We start from the raw sequence: 17637 nt of genomic DNA, 5'->3' as shown, positions 1-17637 counted from the left end.
GCCCGAGAAGATTTTTATTGATTGTACTCGCCGCGAAAGTATCAAATCCTATATCAATGGAATCAACTCCTGAACGTTTTAAACAGCAAACTTGCATGTTAACCATCAGACAAACGGAAACATATCAGTGGAATGCAATTTCGGACGATGGTAGAGGCAGCTTCCAAATTAGTTACCGTTTTGAAAATGACATAGATATTTCTCTATGCAGGGGCATACGCAGTGCGGCAAAAAGTAATCAGACCGAAATAAAACAGAGATATGCAAATGAAGATCGTTCCGCTAGAGGCCGCTATAGACGACCTTGGCAGTACCACTAACCGTAACCAGTTGGGATTGCGTTGTTGTTTCGTATGGACGTGCTTTGAGCATCGCGTATTACTGCGTCCGTCAGAAGCCGCACACTGGAAAAACGTGTCAACCCAAGGTTTTGTGCAAAGCTGGGGAAAGGCCCCACTGAAACGCATGAAATGTTACAAACAGCTTATGGGGTTGAGAATCTGTGCCGAGCACAAACGTTTCGATGCTTTAAGCATCTTCAAGAGGGCAGAGAACGACCGAAAACGACCTTCAACACCAAATCAGAGGATAAAGTGAGCATATTTACTCGCAAGAGACCGCAGATTGGCACTCAAATTTTTTTGCGAAGTCTGCGTGGCGAGGAAAACCACAGAAGACTGGGTGCTTGCAAAAATGTTGAGCAAACAGCTGACAGTGAACCTGGTCTCTAAATACCACCATTCCGAGGGAAAAGGGTAATAAATATGTTGCCCGATACATCGTTCTTATTTCATTTCAGTCTCATTACTTCTTTGCCGCCCTGTGTATATTTCTTCCTAGTATTTCCTTTCATATACGCCACACACAAAATATTTAAAAACAGAAGTTGTTGGTTGACCTTGGGGTCTGTATTATGTAATATACTAGTACTCTGCGTTATTTGCACGAGGTATGTATAAAATTGAGCATTATGGAGATGTCGCGTCTGTTTGCCCGTCCGTAAACATATTGAGCATTTCTTCGCCGAAACTACTCAGCAAATTCCAATTATATTTGGCACTGAAATTTGCATTGAAAGTTGTCGTGGGAATAAAATTGTGGTGGAATCAGCCCTTTTAAATTACATGATCAAAATAATTAACAAACTTTGGTTCAGAATTCTCAATATGAGAGCCGGGATGACAATGAAAGGTTTGTATCAATGGGGCTTTATTCCCAGCACGGACCGAACCAAGTAAAAAGCTATCTAAGGTGGACTCTTAGCATAAGCGCAAGACACCGTCCGTTGCTAGGCTAGACCATTCCCGCGTGCGAAACGAATTGCTAGAAATGGCAAATAGTCCCTTTCATACAATAACCGGGAGTGCGCTTACGGTAAAGGGATTTTCGTTGTAGCAGAGGTCCTTGACATGCTCGAACTAGGGACTAACTGCTACTGATGAGAGGATAATCCCATCAAGCAACGTATCCTTTCACGAAGAGTTCGGTTGGGTGGATGTCTGGGAGTTGAACCCAGAAGGATTTGGATCACTTTGGCTGATGGAGTTTGGATGAAGGCCTCCATGATTGGGGAAGGCGGGCCGTGCCCCTTTTGCCTTACAACTGAGAACCAAGGCAAACCGTCTTTTTTGAAACAGTCTCGGCTGCCCTGCCGATCATCAGTCCACACCTCCGTTACCCGTGGGCGATTTCAGCCAGCCCTTGGTCGACTCATGTGACGAACAAAGCGGTTCCCCGCATCAAGCAACTTTCAGTCGAAACTCTCGTCAGTGAGATGATGTGGTCGGCGAATAATACAACCCCCGAATCCTCGTGAATTTGTCAATTATTTTCATCAGGGTATCCAGGATAATGGTTTAACAGAACCCCGAAGACCGCAATGACGCCTTCTCCCACATCCACAGGTACCTACAAACTGTATTTGAAACAGCGTCATTAAATAACATAAGAATTATTCGCAATTTGGTTGCTTTCGTGTCACTGCGCTGAAAAGTCTGTGCTGCCAGATCATGAGAACTCCATGATGCCCCACAAGTTCTCTAAAGGTACACAAATGCTCGTTTAATTCAAAACATCAAAAACAATATATATTCAAGGCATTTCTTACATCCCAACCAAGGTGAACGGATATGTGGTAAGAAACGGAACTATTTATTCAGCAGAACGTGTTGGTATGCGACTTCAGTATTCAGTTCAGCATCCATAGACTTCAGCGCCCTCACTGGCTAGGTAACCACTGGCCTTTGTCAGATCATAATAACAGTTCACAATAGCCCCACACTGTACACATCACAGGGTGCAATCTACTCATTATCTTCCTCCTCGCATGAATTGAAAATCGTGGCCAGTATTGTACACAGTATGCATTCCAGGTTTCCGTTCCATACCTGATTATGAACCATGCAGCTGCATGTTTAAGTTTTCTGTAATTATTCTCTCACTCAATAAACGGCCATAACAGACCGTTGATGCTACGCACACCCATGAAGCTTAAATTAATCCTACACAAATACCAAGTCTAATAATAATCCTCCCTGGCAGAACTCCAAAAGGCCAACAATGGTGCTACTTCCATTAAACAGCCTCTTTTATGGCGACAATTAATAACATGTGTATTAAGTCTGAATGAAAAGTGTGAATGACATTTGCAATCAATTTATCACGACACAATTAAAAAGAAGGCAAATTTTAACGTAAGAACTGAATAATATAGTTTATTTATGTGGGTCACTTCACTGGGCGACTTTACAACAACGTGCCGGTAGATGACCGACATTCGATCTCTGGACCTCCAGACAGTAGCATGTGGGATCAATCCAGCACAGGCGCCTTATCATTTTATGTTTCTGGCTGGAATATGGACATACAGAAATAAATTACACATCTCTTCGCCCGGAAAAACAATTTTATAGTAGTTTCAAGGCCGCATTCTACCCTTCCAGTTCGACAGGCTCTCGTCAGGATACGAGACGAGATTCCCAACGCAGAAAGGATGACGCTCACTGTTGCCCTCCTTCTTCCGAAGGGTATGCTTATCGTACCCAATGTCCATGCATGTACATCTGTGTATCAGTGGAGGTTTCAAGACGCTTGGTATGGTTCCAATGCCGCAGAAACTGCACTGGCTTCGGGCTTTAATCTCGATCATCGCCATGCGAACGTCTTACACGACTCCAGACATTATGCCAGAAAAGCCTGTGTACAAAGTAAAATAGCACAGTGGAGGCTCGCAAAATCTGTATTTAGCTTTTAGTTTCATGACATTAACCAATGGACCATAGGGACTATAAAGATAAAATTTAGTGCGAAAATGCATCATAAAAGCATTTACGAGTGTAGTATAAACAACCGACATCACACACAATTTATGATTTTGATTCTTCACACCCTCTACAGAGAAAGGACGCAAAGAGACGTCATTTGCTTGAAGTGTTTTCCCGGACTGGCCGAGTTCTCTCATTCTAGGCATCGCTCACGGGATTCTTATATGTAAGTGGAAATTTAAATCGGGGGTTATCCTATGGAAAAGCCCCAAATATTGACAATTGGCTCTTAATTGATTTAAACAGAAACGCATGTAGTATTCATGCGAAATCTTCACTGTCGTTCAATTTCAACAAAACTTGGAATAAGTCGAGAAATTTTAGTAAACTCCGCAACATAAAATTTCAAAAATTCGTTCTAAGGTATTAAGTTGTTTCATACAGCGAAGCTAATAGGAAAGTTTTGAAACGTTTCGCTGCGAACGTGCCAAGTCAAAACTGTTTTCGTACTGGACTTGCCGTGTGAGAAAATGGAACAACGGTGGAAGCATGGCAATGATAATATAAACAAGCTCAAAAAGTGTTTATGTTCCCATATGAAATGGTCGTTAAAACTGCCCAATCTAAACAAAATCCCCCCTGAAATGTCTCGATATGTTTTCATAGAATTCTTCAATATAAAATATAATCAAAATCTGTTCATTCCCTCTCGAGTTATTTCAGGCAGCGACTTCAATATGGTTCCTTGTGCGCCTAAAATCGTCTTGTAATGCCTCACTTGAAGCCGCATAAAACTCATCATACTACATGAAGACAAACTTTCTGTAATCGCATACAAGATCTGATCATCGGCAAACAAATATCAATACGTCTATCATTATATAACTCTACAGATAATTTTTTCTGCCATTTTCTAAGTGTCGTGAATAAATACTAAATAACAGGTGAAAAAGAAAATTTCTGACAGATTGATGATGTATTGGTTATTTTATCAGTTTTTCTCTCCATATTCAATGATTATATATCTGTACAAACTTTGTTCAGCTCTTATTATGTATTCCAAGAATACTTTTCTCGTCATCATCTGGTCGTTTATTTCGTTCGAGTCTGTTGAAAGCCGTTTCGTAACCGCGGCGATCATGGGGTCCCGGGTTCGATTCCCGGTGGTGCCCGGATTTATAACTTGTGTTGGGCAAGGCCGTGGTCCAGGTATCACGGAGTTTTCCTCCGGGGCTCCCCGGTTTCTCCGTGGCATCCCAACAATTACTCCATTTTCTTCATCATTTACACACAGAAGAAGGCAACGGATCATCTGCCTAGGAGACATATGAAGAGGTCCCTATCAGAGGGAACTTGTTCATGTCACCAGGGGTCGGCTCCAACCCGATGGTACAAAAAAAATCGCGGCGAAGGTAAGGCTCAACATGCCCGCTAACAAAGCCTGGCTGGCTGCAGCCGGTCATGGAGTATCGCCGACAAAGACGTTTCACTTTAGTTTTTTCAAATAGTTCGCCGGACTAATGCGGCGAACACGAACGCTCTGCCCCCGTTTGCAAATTATTATTATTAATTAATTACACTTTCATTAGACGGTACATAATGAGCTAATATCAACGTTATAAAAAAGCAATAAATAAATAGACAAATCCTTCAGGCGCCCTCCATCCAAGAGATTTACCCACAACTTCTTGTCGCTCCCATCCGAGCTACACATCCAGCCCATCTCTACCACAGCAATACGAACTACATATTATGTCACTTCTGGTATGCAATCATGATGTTAATCTACCGGGCAAAAACGTAAATACGACAAAGAACAGCGCAGGGGAACTATTAGATGCTATTGGGGAGGTTGGTCTGGAAGTACACGCAGAGAAAACTACATGTTCAAGACTCGCTTGGGAGAATATTTGTGCCTACGAGGAAGAAAGTGACTGGAGGCTGCAGAAAACTGCACAATGAGGAGCTTCATAACCTGTAACAAGCTAATGATAAGAAAATATTATTAAGTTGATATAATCGAGGACGAGACGGGACGATCATGTTGCACACATGGGAATATGAGAAATGTGTACATATAAAACTTAGGAAAGTCTGAAGGAAAGAGACCACTTGTTAGACAAGATCCCATTTGATCCGTATCCATCCAGCATGACCCTACTTTAAACCAATATCTTCTGCAACAGTATTCTTGGTTTCCGAATAACACTTCCTCGATGGTGAATTGTATACAAACGTGAACTGGGAAGGACACGGAATGAAAAGTGTGTGATCTCCTTTGAGGTAAAATCCCATTATGTCACAGAGAAGGGTGGAAATCTACGAAACCGTCTGTCGGGACAACGAAACCCGCTAGTCCAGAATCGGACCGCAGACCATGCGAATACAATCTTGGGAGTGCCCACCACCCACCAATAAACACTCGTCACAGTATCGATTATGTTTTGGAAGTGGGCAATTATCGTATTTGGTTCCACAGTCGCCTGAAGTCACCACAGATGACCAGTGACTGTGACAAGTCACGCCGTGTTGTGCTGTTACACTAGAACTACGCCAAAGGACAAACACACAAAGCAGCTGCCAGAAGGTGCTTCCGTGAACAACATAAAAAGCCAAAAGTAACCACATTTACGGTGTTATCAAGTTTCGTTCTAATCTTGGGATTTATTTTATCTGTATTCCCTGGATAAACTCAGTATCTAAACCTGAGGTTCTTATGGCAGTGAAACTGCCGATCGTGGACCTCTGGTGTGACGCAGTGCATGTACCTTTTAGGTTAACAACGTTTCGGAAGAACGTGCAGGGACAGTGGAAAAAACCTGCAAGACTACAGAGCCTCAAAAAAATCAGGAACTAAATGCTTTTCGTGTCTAATGACATTCTGTTACGAGTATATGACATATTTTGGAACAGCGTGTGATACGGTTACACACGAAACGTCTACAACAGGAACTGATTAGCAACTACAGCAGGAAAGGGCTATGAAAAGGAAAAAATAAGAGTTAAAACGTCAGTTATGCATCCAGAGGAGAAAGTTCAACTAAACAATGCCGACATAACACGAGACGGACGATAAACAATGTTCGCTCTCTGGCCTCTGTCTTTGACGATGAGTACTGAGTAAGATTCTGGTTTCGGACGCTTTTCCTCCCAGGAAAAAGCAGCCTGTCACAACGCAGGAATCTGTATTTCGAGGGCGCAAACAACAACCAATAAGTACGATGGTCAGATCGAACTCTGAACATATTCTGGTGACGAATCTTAGGATTCTAAAACAGACAAACTGATAAGCTCAGTAAATGTTGCATCAACTGACGAAGAAAGTTTCTGTATTGCGGATGTAGATGCTTGGGCGTCAGTTCTATGGCAGACTATCAGAAATATGAACTGTGCTAAACTGGCCCAGAATACGAGTTCTGTTTAATGGCAGGCCTTTGTGAACGTGGTGCTCTATAACAGCTTCTTCTGCAGTGCCTGCCTCCCTTATTGCTAGCGGCAGGTGGAGGCAAACATGGCACCAGGTGGCCTGCAGTCAGCATACATCTGCTGCGTCTTTAGATTTTACACACCGAAGTACGTAGTATCCGTATGCAATGCACATGAAAATGTTTAAAAATATGCAATCAAGAACGAGGAAGACGAAATTAGGAGAAGACATTTAATCATTACGAAAATGAAATGTGCAGTGGCAAATGCTATAAGAAACCACTAAAAGTTGAGGAAAAAACTGTATTTCTTGCTTTGTAACTCAATGGAGGAACAATGATAATGATCCTTAAGCATTATGATGCGATTGTTTGGGGAGGGGGGGCATAATACTGCATTTCGGCACGACCTGACTTCTGAACCAGAATTCACTACTACCGCATTCAATGGCCACGCCACCTAATGCTTGTTATGTTTGTTTAATCTGCTAGTTTATAACACTTTAGAAACTAGAAAATTTGAAATTTTATATGAATAATGAAATGGGATGGATGCAGAAGGTATGGGTTGTGGTCTACTTTAAGGCATACACTATCCCAGTATAACTGTCTGGATGTACAACGTATAACGAGTATTGCGGTCCTCTGAATAATGGCGTCGCGGTGATCACCAATCCAAATTTTGACGCCGTAAAAACCTCAAAATAAACGAATAACTTGTCAGACTCAGGGTCGGGCTTCGAAACCAGTATGATCTGAATGTAAACAGGGGTACCAGGTAAAACACAGGGGGTGTGGAGGTAATGTTCCAGGAATTAACTCTGACCCTAATTGGGGTTGGCGATGGACTTCACGCTCAGGACGACTGCATCCTGCCGAAAGAGCATCGGCACCCCAATTTGGGAGCGTTAACACAGGAAATGGTAGTGGTGAAGAGAAGCCGTAACGATCCTTCCGAGAAACGAATCCCGGAAGTTCATAACGAGGCACATAACTACAATCACTCTCCTACTGCGCTAATAAGGATCAAGAAATCTGGTCCAACAGTAAACATCTTCCAATCACTTTACCAGTTCTCTTGTAGGGTTGGAAAAATTATATTTTGTTTTGAGAAACGAACGAGGAGTAGACTGAAAGCTCAGCTCTCAACAGCAACATTTGCGCCAATATGAAGCAAGCGGCGAAAGAAAGAAATGACCTACCGAGGAGCTTATGCAACAGCAACAGCTTCGAAGGGTTGAAGATACTATGTCATCGAGTACACCCATCCTTGGTGCGTTCTCTTGTGAGTGGTGCTCACTCAGGTTCAGCTTCCGCCGGAAGTGGAACAAGAATCGCGCGTGGCGTGCAGATAAACCTCGGTCGGCAATTACACCTAAATTGAACAGGCGGGTGCTATTGGAACCCGTTTGTGTGCATATTGATCGCTCTGAAAGCATGCCAAGTTAGTAACACGGGGTACCAACATCTCCACTGTTATCGTTAACCATACAGACAAGAAGTCGTTAAACCAGTATCGCAAAAGGGACTATTCAAACGCCGGTAAGAGTGGCGTCATAGGTCTTCAATCACCCAACACGATGGGATTACATGTTCGAATCCCGCCGTCCGATATCTGAATATTTTCTCATACGTGAGATTTCAGGTCCTCAAGGCGGAGAGCATGAAGACGACAGTCTTCTTGAATGTTGCGCAATGTAGTCAGGTAGAAGATTGCCGACGTTTCAGAGGTGGTGGATGCCTCCATTATCAGGGCGGCTCCCTTATTATTGAAACAGCATGCAGTTTTCAGTGATGTTCTAAGATGTTAGAGGCCTTGCGATGGTCCGATTTTCCGTCTAAAATGTCGTGTCTCTTGTTTTAATAAGGATTTAGAAAACCACAACAACAGAGTAGACAAATACTTGAATTGGGGCGCTCGAAAATAAAATGATGATGATAATGATTTTAAAAATAATCTACTTTCTTTGAGGGCTTTCCATAATATAATTTATTTTAGTCGATGATGATCATGATGTTCTTCGGAGTTTTGGCGCCGTGTAGACTCGTCGGTTGATGCCAATGTTTCGGAGGAAATTACTGTATTCATGGCTGAAGATGAAGACAGCACGCTTCTCCGAAACGCTGGCATCGACCGACGAGTCTACACGGCGCCAAAACTCCGAAGAACATAATTTTCATCTTTTAGTCACCGGCTTATTAAAAATACTTTCTAGACTAGGATGACAACCGAACGATAAATGGACAAGAATGCGGATGAAAGCGACAGAACATGTATTAAAGCACTGCTCCCGCATTTGTATGAAGAGACTAACGGAAAGCAAGAGCCGAGATACAGGTAGGTACCCCCGGGACTGCTATCTATCCCACACCGCAACGCTTAGGGTGTGTAACCGACATTTGAGTGATCACTAACCCTAGTAGGCCACGTGACGTAAGAGGTTATTATTTAACAAGTTGTGGATCCCCCCACCACCCCACAGCTGCAAAAATTGACGGAGGAGCGGATGGAGGCTTTATGGGTGGTGGAGAAAAAAACCTTCATGCGGCACTGGGAGTATTTACCGAAATATATTCTGCACTAAAAGTTTCCAGGCGAACTGAATTTTGTACAGTATCATTACAATATAAACCGAAGCCCGAAGCATGAAGAAGGAAAACTTGCCAATGTACTTTATCACGGGCCATGTCCTGAAGACAAAGGGCAAAGACATTTCCACTTATTCTTAACCTCGGCAGTTTTATTTAAAAACGACACATTACAGTCTTGGCAAAACTCGGATGTGAGTGACGGCCACTTTACCTAAACACCTACGCGCGTTTCTGCGCGTCGAAGTGACTAGGGAATCCCCAGACAGGCGCGTAGTAAGTGTGGCGGTAATCCCATGATATCACCAAGTCCGGTAGGCAACAAACACCCGCCCCGCAAATGTCAATGACAAATTCTGGCGAACACACCGGAATTATGTAAAATGTTTTAAAATATTTAAAATATTTTAAAGCAAAGTGTGATGGTTATGCATACAATGGGGACGTGACGATTTAACCCGGCGACCTTCACTTCCATCCGTGAAGGTTACGCATGATGAAAGGAGAATAAGAAGAAACTTACTTACCGGATTTCTTTTGCGACGAACTTTGAAGGAACTTGTGCCCCCTGTCGGGTCTTGGGGGTTAGAACCTGTAAATATAAAACGTGACATGATGAAAAAAATAATGAAGCTTCAAGGTTACTGTAGATAGCAGGAAATGCGCTTCAGACATTTTCTGTCAGTTAAACTGCAAACCGCCTCTGGACTCGCACCTCTGCCACGAAATATAAACACACAGATCCTACGCACTTTATTACTATTATATTAATTATATACACACATACTTACAATATGTTCCTTACACGACAGACGTCGACTGCACGATATTAAAATACTGACTACATACGTGTACTAGTATGGGTTTAGTTGCGCGTGAGCCTCTAAGGCTATACAAGGCTGTATTAAATTCAAACATAAAACCCAAGATTCAACGACGCGTAACACACACACACACATATATGCATCTTCCAGTCTGTAATGGGGCAGACAGTAAAACGGGGGAGGGGGGCAAAACCGCGACGTTATTTACACACGGATGATACATAAAAAAGCGATACAAAAGATGCCAAGCCAAAAATATCTGAACATGTGTTGCTCTCTGATTAACCAAACTAATCAAATTTCATGGTACAATGCTGTCAAGAAATTCTCCGCTGCCATGCCTCTCCATGCGTTTATACACGGCAGCTAACAAATCTAATTTAAAAACTTCAGAAATATTTAACCATATTTTTAAAACTGGCAGTCCATGCTCACGAAACGTAATGGTTTCACCGGCATGAATAAACTGTTACGCTACGCCTACAATTCCTAACTTGCCATTTATTTGCTTTCTTTGGTGGTGGTGGTGGTGGTGGGGGGTTTCTTAATTCTTTCGAAATCGGAAAGTAAACGTTCCAATTCGTTCACCTCCATTTCAAATATGCCATTATGAAAATGATACTTTGGCAAATTTAGCTCTACGATCAAAACTGAAATCCATTATAAAAGTACGGACGACAACTGACCTCTAAAATTTGATCTTCAGCACATACGGAAAAAAAGTATGGTAGTCGCCAGACGTCTTGCTCGCCACGCACTGAGAGCTCGCAGGACGTCTGGCGACTATATACAATAGATAGACCGTTCAAAAGACAGCTATTAAAGTCGGAACACGCTTCTTGAAAATCGTAAATAAAAATAAGTCCCACTAATGTCAACGTGAGGGAAAGGGAAATGCATAGTCCGTCATGTGATTTTCCCTAATCTCTTACGAACCAGACAGGCAATTATCAAAAAAGCCCGTAACATCTGGCTGTGACTCGTGTCAGAAAACAATTTATGGGGTCTGTTTTATGATACGGGCTTAAATGCAAATCAACATATGAAATGAATACTACGGCCCGCGAGAGTTAAGTAAATAACCTGTGACGTACGAGGACTGGGAAGTCACGTTCTTCCAGCGTCTTCACGACCACTTCCTTCCCCATCATTCCCTATCTACCATTTACAATAATACTGCCAGTTGGTGCAAAATAATTTATGCGGTTGACAGAGTGCCATTAAATAACTCAACAATCAATCATTAGGAGTAAAAAAACAAGAAACTCTTCTTATTGTCAGATTGAATGGAATCAATTCACCGAGAAGTGTTTTCCTTGAGCCAGAAGGTCTTCGGTTAGTCCAGAATTCGTCTTTTATGGAACCTGGATGTTATTTATCGTGTTCACAACGTCCTGTCATTGCACCGTATCCTTAGCCAAGTAAGTCTAGTCCAATTCCTTACACCTTACTTCTTATATTATCTTCCCACCTACTACTAGATTCCCCAAGTACCTAATCTCTAATAAAAATTCTTGCGTATCTAAAGCTAAGTTTAAATGCAGTGGTGATAAATCATCCTCTTTTTTTAGACGATTACAAATATGAAATGCATGAGACAAATGTTTACCTACACGGACCTCCCATGCATTTCGTTGAAATTATTTTAATTAACGTAATTAGTCTCACGGGTATACTGAAATCAATTAAAATCTTGTACGATACTTATCTCCTAAGAGAAACATAGAGCTGATGTACTGCATCATTTTTTTTCGCATCATACGTGTGCAGAATCAGTAGTTGACATATCTGTCCAAATCCACACCGATGATACTTTATATTTCGTTTACGTTAACTTTGAGAGAATACTGTGGGATAAAATGTCTTCGGTAATTAATATAGCAATTTTTATTGTCCTTTTTACGAAATGATACAGTGACAAATTCCTTCCACTGCCGTGGCATTTCTTACATGTTCCGAACAGAATGCAACGGTTAGTCGAACTCAGGACGCAATGTTTCACCTCCTGCTTGGATCAATTCTGCCAGACGTAGACCAGCACCTGGTGATTTACAACTTTCCAACAGTGTAATGAAAAGGAGATACAAAGAAGCAGTTACGGGTACTCGGACGGACAGGAAGATAGCACAAGGCAATCTGAACGGCTTTTCGGGATACCCAAGGACCCAATTACTGCAAAAATGGTTTACAAATATTTGTGCCGAAACTGGATAGTTTTACACAGAGTGCCACGAATTATGTATTAAAACGCCTAATCCAGAGCCTCGTACAAGACTAAATTCTGAAGATGGCTGTCTTCTGGGTTGTTGCGCCGTGTAGGCTTGTAAAAGTTTTCCGACGTTTCAGACGTCCTTGCTGCCGCCATCATCAGGGCAATCATCGCCCTGGTAATGGAGGAGGATATTATTATTATTATGGAAATATAAATCTTTCAACTGAAGCGTACTATGAAATGCTTTCATTGCTAGCCCAGCGTGGCGCCGGTGGAGTAATAGCTCATAAAACTAGTAGTCTGGACGGACAACAGTTACAGATAACTCAATACAAACACTATCTAATTTAATTTACCTCCGACGTCAAACCGCAAACAGGGAGCCAAACAAAGAAATCTTACTCTCGTATAACTGCCTCTGCTCCATTAATTGCGAACTACGATACGTGTTGTTTTTTCCTAACACAAGTAGCAATATAGTATAGCAAGCAGCCTTCCACATTCAAAAGGTCAAAGGTTCAATTCTCCGCCAGGAAAACGGATATCCTGAGCTTTGGTTTTCCTCAAAATGTTGTTACGGTTTCATGTCTGCATAACTTTTCCAGCTGATAGTGGCGTCAAACTACGATGACTACAGCACACACAGAAACACATTCATGTCCGAAACGGAATTCCAACCCGCTATCCCAGTAGGCGAGGAATATCACCACTAAAATAACCTCATAACTGACACGACATAAAATAAGGAGAAAACAGCAAAGGCTACCAGTACATCAAACCATCTGCTCCAGAACGAACTGGCTGTATCAGAGTGGAGAGGCTTCCGGTTCGAATCCCTGCTGTCCTAACTTTTCCCAGTCAATTCAAATGCAAGAATAGTTAGCCTACTTAGGACAGACTACGACAGCTTCCTCCAAAATCCTTCACCACTCATCATTCATAGTTTACTAGTTCCTAGTTATAGCTGCAAACAATCACGATATGACAGAACGCCGCAATAACTGGATTAAATCCAAAGACTCTTTCTTTGGTGACAAGTCCTACATGACAAAGCAAAACCTTCACTGGATATCACAGCTTTCGGGTCAGCTTTCTTACCTCGCTGTAGACTTCCCAGATCCCATGCCGATAGGGAACAGACAGGATTGGAAGAACCTGGTTGAGTGTGTGTGGACTATATTTACCTGGTTCTGGAAAATGCTGGTTGCAAGCTCTTGTAAAAACGACAATGAATCTCTGGGATGAGCAAAATTGAGAATTTCTTTGCTAGTCGAGCGACTACTAGCTTCTTAAGAAGGACATTACTCAGTGGATATAAAGAATTGCAAGGTATAAACAGTTGCCAGACTGAGCTCACAAAGAGCTTTGCCCCTCATATACTTGCGACAGAGTTTTGCTTTACTGTGCACTTAAAAATTATTACACATCAAACCCTACAAGATTCCTATAAATTGAACTGTAATATAGGAAAAACAAACGAAAATAAGCTAGACTAAAGAAAACCAAACCACGTCTAGGGAGTCAAATAAGATTGGCCAAACCATTACAAAGGCGCTTACATTAACGAGATGAGCTATACAAGAAACGCAAACATTTCTTTTGGAACGTCGGCATAGATGGAAACATGGCATTTCCTGAATAACAATCAAGTGCTGAAAGAGGACTAACGAGGAGACGGATTGGTTCTTGGAATTCTCTACATACCAACGCTTATACAGATGAAAAGCGTAGATTAGCAGAGTGATTGTCAATGAAGAATTCAAAACGGCGATCAAACCCGGAATGTTCCTACTGCAAAGCATTTGGCACGAGCAAATACACGGGTTGCAACGACGCATCCGGATCCCACCTGCCACCCGGGTCACTGCGATATCGACCCACGAGTCTCTGTTCCACTCAGTTTACTGGTGCTGAGGGCCTTGGTTCAATTCCAAGTCGAACAATGAGACAACCACCCAACGTTCACTGTCGTTCCACATCACTTTCAACTTCACCTTACGTAAACATCCCCCTCACCCCAATTATAAAGTTCGGGGCCATAGGAGAACAAGTGTTATTTGGCAAAGTGCGGAAAAATTGCTTCAATTTACGTGTTTCCAATCCCAAGTCTTGAATTTGTTTTTACCTAGGACAACCGTTACGGTATACATCTATATCTTCAACAGTAAAATGTACGGTGATGTTGCAATGCTGACATGACAGCAAGAGGGATGTGTTTCCTTCGCTACCGCCCCCCCCCCTCTGGAAACACGTCCTTCTTACGCTGTCATGTCAACATCACCGTAACATTTCACTACTGACAATGAAAGAGTGTAATGCCGTTACAGTTTGTTCTGGGCAAAAAAGAAAAAAAATCTAACATCTGTGATTGAAAACACATCAACTGCAACAGCATTTTCCTCTTTACTTGTTACGTATTTTGCCAAATAACAATTCTTCCATGGCCCCGAAATTATGGGACAACCTAATGCAGGTAACCAACGCGTATCTGACTATACCGAGAGACTCGTGCAGCGGTGACGATCTAGATTTGTATTCGGGAGGTATTTGGTTCGAAGCCTGGGTCAGAATACGGCCAGTGATTAGCAGCTTTTATGTCTATGCAAAGAAATGCTGGGACATCGGCTTAAAATAGACCAATGTACTCTTTCCTAATTCGTAGCTACTGAGCAACTGCATCATTTTACGGTCTCCTTACAGGCTATAAAACTTCTTCAGTTGAAACGGGGTCTTCAACTTAAGGATAAATCATTAAACATCTGTTTTACGTTTAATACATCCAGCCCATGCTTTCCATACAAATACCATAACAACAGCAATGCCACCTTTTCGTAATTTGGTCTTTAAAGAGTGTACGACACACATTTTTTAAATGCGACTTTACACCAGTCACTCGTTTTGAGTTTCATTTAATGTTAATACAAATCCACTGCTGCGAAGCTTCTCACGCGTGCAAATATTAAAGTACGTACATTTCTTTCACTTCGTTATTAAATACATGTCCTACACAAAAATTTGTTTCAAATACAAGTTAAAACAGGTCTCAGTGAAAAACGTATATCATGTCATGTGCCAGTTTTCTTTCCTGAATTTATTTTAGATTTAAACTTAATATAAATTGATGTAGGAATAAACTATATTCGGCCCATGGACAGTATTTATTCTGGCCCGCGAATACGAAGCATTTGTGGGAACCACTACCCCTTGCAGAGTGTGAGTTCAGGTTACAGTATTCCTAATGAATTTGCACACCGGGCCATCAAGATGGCAGCTGAAAGGTAAGAACAGAAGAAATACAAAATAGGAACAGGCTTACGAACGAACGTTTATTAAGTGAACTGGGACGCCACACCTGGCATTCAAGTGAGGAGATGAAGGCCAAGTAGTGCCAGATATTGCATTAATGGTGACTAGATTAAATAGCCTCAGACAAGAGCATACAAATTACTTCAGTTAAGTGTCATATGTAATTTAATTAACAAAAATAGTTTTGCGAATATGAGGATGAACCATTGGATTATAAGACGGTGGGAAATTTCTTAATCAGCCAACTGAAATTACTCAAATTAATTTTCTTTAAATTAAGATGATGTTCTTGGTTTACCAAACAATTATACCCATTTCTTGATTTTCAAATAGCTGCAGTTTATGTTTCTTCCTCAAAGTAAGGGACAAAGTCATTGTGCTGGTAAGATTAATCCTTTGGAATACTAACAAGATGTCTTAATTGAAGCAATAACTAACTTCACAGCAAAAGATTTTCCTCAAAAGTTACTCAGCTGATAAAGAAATTCAGTGATATCATTGTTGATACAATTGTTGTTCAAGTGAAACATGTTTCACAATAAGTTGCCTATCATTTACAACATATGACGTTTATAAGTCAATACAAGACAGATAAACTGAGACACACGAAAAAAACTTGGATCTTTACAGACCAATAAATTGCCAACCTTTGGGCCTATCAAGAAGTCATCTGTGCTGGGATAGGAATAAACAATAAGTTCCTCTTAAAACTGAATGCTTTTCCATAAATAGAAACCAATTTAAAATATCATCAGAAAATTACTTTTGATTTACATTTCTCCTCTGGCGATGAGTTTACATTATTAAGGAATTACTATGATTAACAAACTACAATCAAGTATTTATGATAATAAATTCTTATGTATTTCTCCATGACTACTTCTTTATTGTATAAATGTTGTAGGCAGAGCACTTGTGCAGTGTACAAATATGTATATGTAAATAAACAATTACATATTTTTATATAAAACACCTCTATTGAGTTGGTGTGTGTCTATATCCATAAAATATCATCATCATATTCATTAAGTATTAGGCCAAGTGGCCTGTTACAGTTTCATTCCATATTTTTAACGGTCTTCCCAGGCTTCTCTTTCCATTCGGTCTGTAGCTACTACCCTTTGCAGTTAATTATTCAATAATCATCCTATAATCTCATAACATAATTACTTGGTTGTTACTAGGTAAAGATCATGCTTATGTTTGAAAGATATTTTAATGCCTTTAGTTACCAACTCACCAGTTTAAAATATCTGTTTCATTGTGTTAGTAGGAAAGATTCCTTCAAAAATTCTTAAGACGTTCAGAAATATACGCTTCTTAACAGGCAAAGCTTTTGATGTGAACAAAAGATGCACAGGTGTGCAGTTACATTTAAACTCAGACCACCTTTAACCCTGATGAACTGGGTACATGTTGCCTAGGAGGGTGAGTGAGCCTCAAAGTAGTGCCAGATTCAACAGTCATGTAAAACTCCAAACCCCTACTGGGAGTCGAACAGAAGAAATTCAGGTCACAGTCAATCACTTCACTGAACTCTTATGACTGATGCTGCTGCTGCTACTAGCCCTACTACTATTACTACAAGTACTGCCTTATTAATCATGACGTCCTGGCCCGTATTACACCAGTACAAAGGCAACCTAACCTAAGATTATATTCGTTTAAGTGATGTACACGGAAACTGAATTCAAACATTATTGTAAACTGCCAAATTATTTCCAAGTGATATATTCCATTTAAATTTTCAATAAAATCACAGTGTTGTACGTCATGCTGAAGATTCACTGCTCGAACTATGCTTACATTTAAACGCTGCTTCAAAGGCCAATACTTACGTTTTAGTAGAAATGTGCTACTCTATTAATTGATCTATGCTTTTCTAAGTTTCGCACAAATTCCTCAATTCAAGTATGAAATACAACCACAACCATCACCTACACTTTACACCATACACAATACTCACAACCTCACCTCGCACTCACTAAACGGTACTAATACGTCATTTCCTCTTCCTA

At 41.1% G+C, this 17637-nt stretch overlaps 1 protein-coding gene across 4 annotated transcripts in view; it reads right to left on the bottom strand.

Annotated features, from left to right (window-relative positions):
• The window catches only part of krz (beta-arrestin protein kurtz), a 46634-nt gene extending 29000 nt beyond the window's left edge, over positions 1 to 17634 (bottom strand). For 2 of the 4 annotated variants that reach the window (XM_022057278.2, XM_022057324.2), the window contains exons 1-2: positions 17458 to 17634; positions 9805 to 9869 (exon numbers count right to left, since the gene is read on the bottom strand). The gene's annotated coding sequence lies outside the window, so the exon portion shown is untranslated. Of the gene's footprint in view, positions 1 to 9804; positions 9870 to 10068; positions 10177 to 10787; positions 10803 to 17457 lie in introns of those variants that run through there. The other 2 variants (XM_022057295.2, XM_087352896.1) reach the window with 2 other exon arrangements.
• Positions 17635 to 17637: the final 3 nt, after the last annotated feature.

Source organism: Zootermopsis nevadensis, unplaced genomic scaffold (assembly GCF_977971745.1).
Source record: "Zootermopsis nevadensis isolate Lab colony 2312 unplaced genomic scaffold, Znev_1.0 Znev_ptg000021l, whole genome shotgun sequence".
Taxonomy (NCBI): domain Eukaryota; kingdom Metazoa; phylum Arthropoda; class Insecta; order Blattodea; family Termopsidae; genus Zootermopsis; species Zootermopsis nevadensis.
This window is presented reverse-complemented; position numbering and strand designations above follow the sequence as displayed.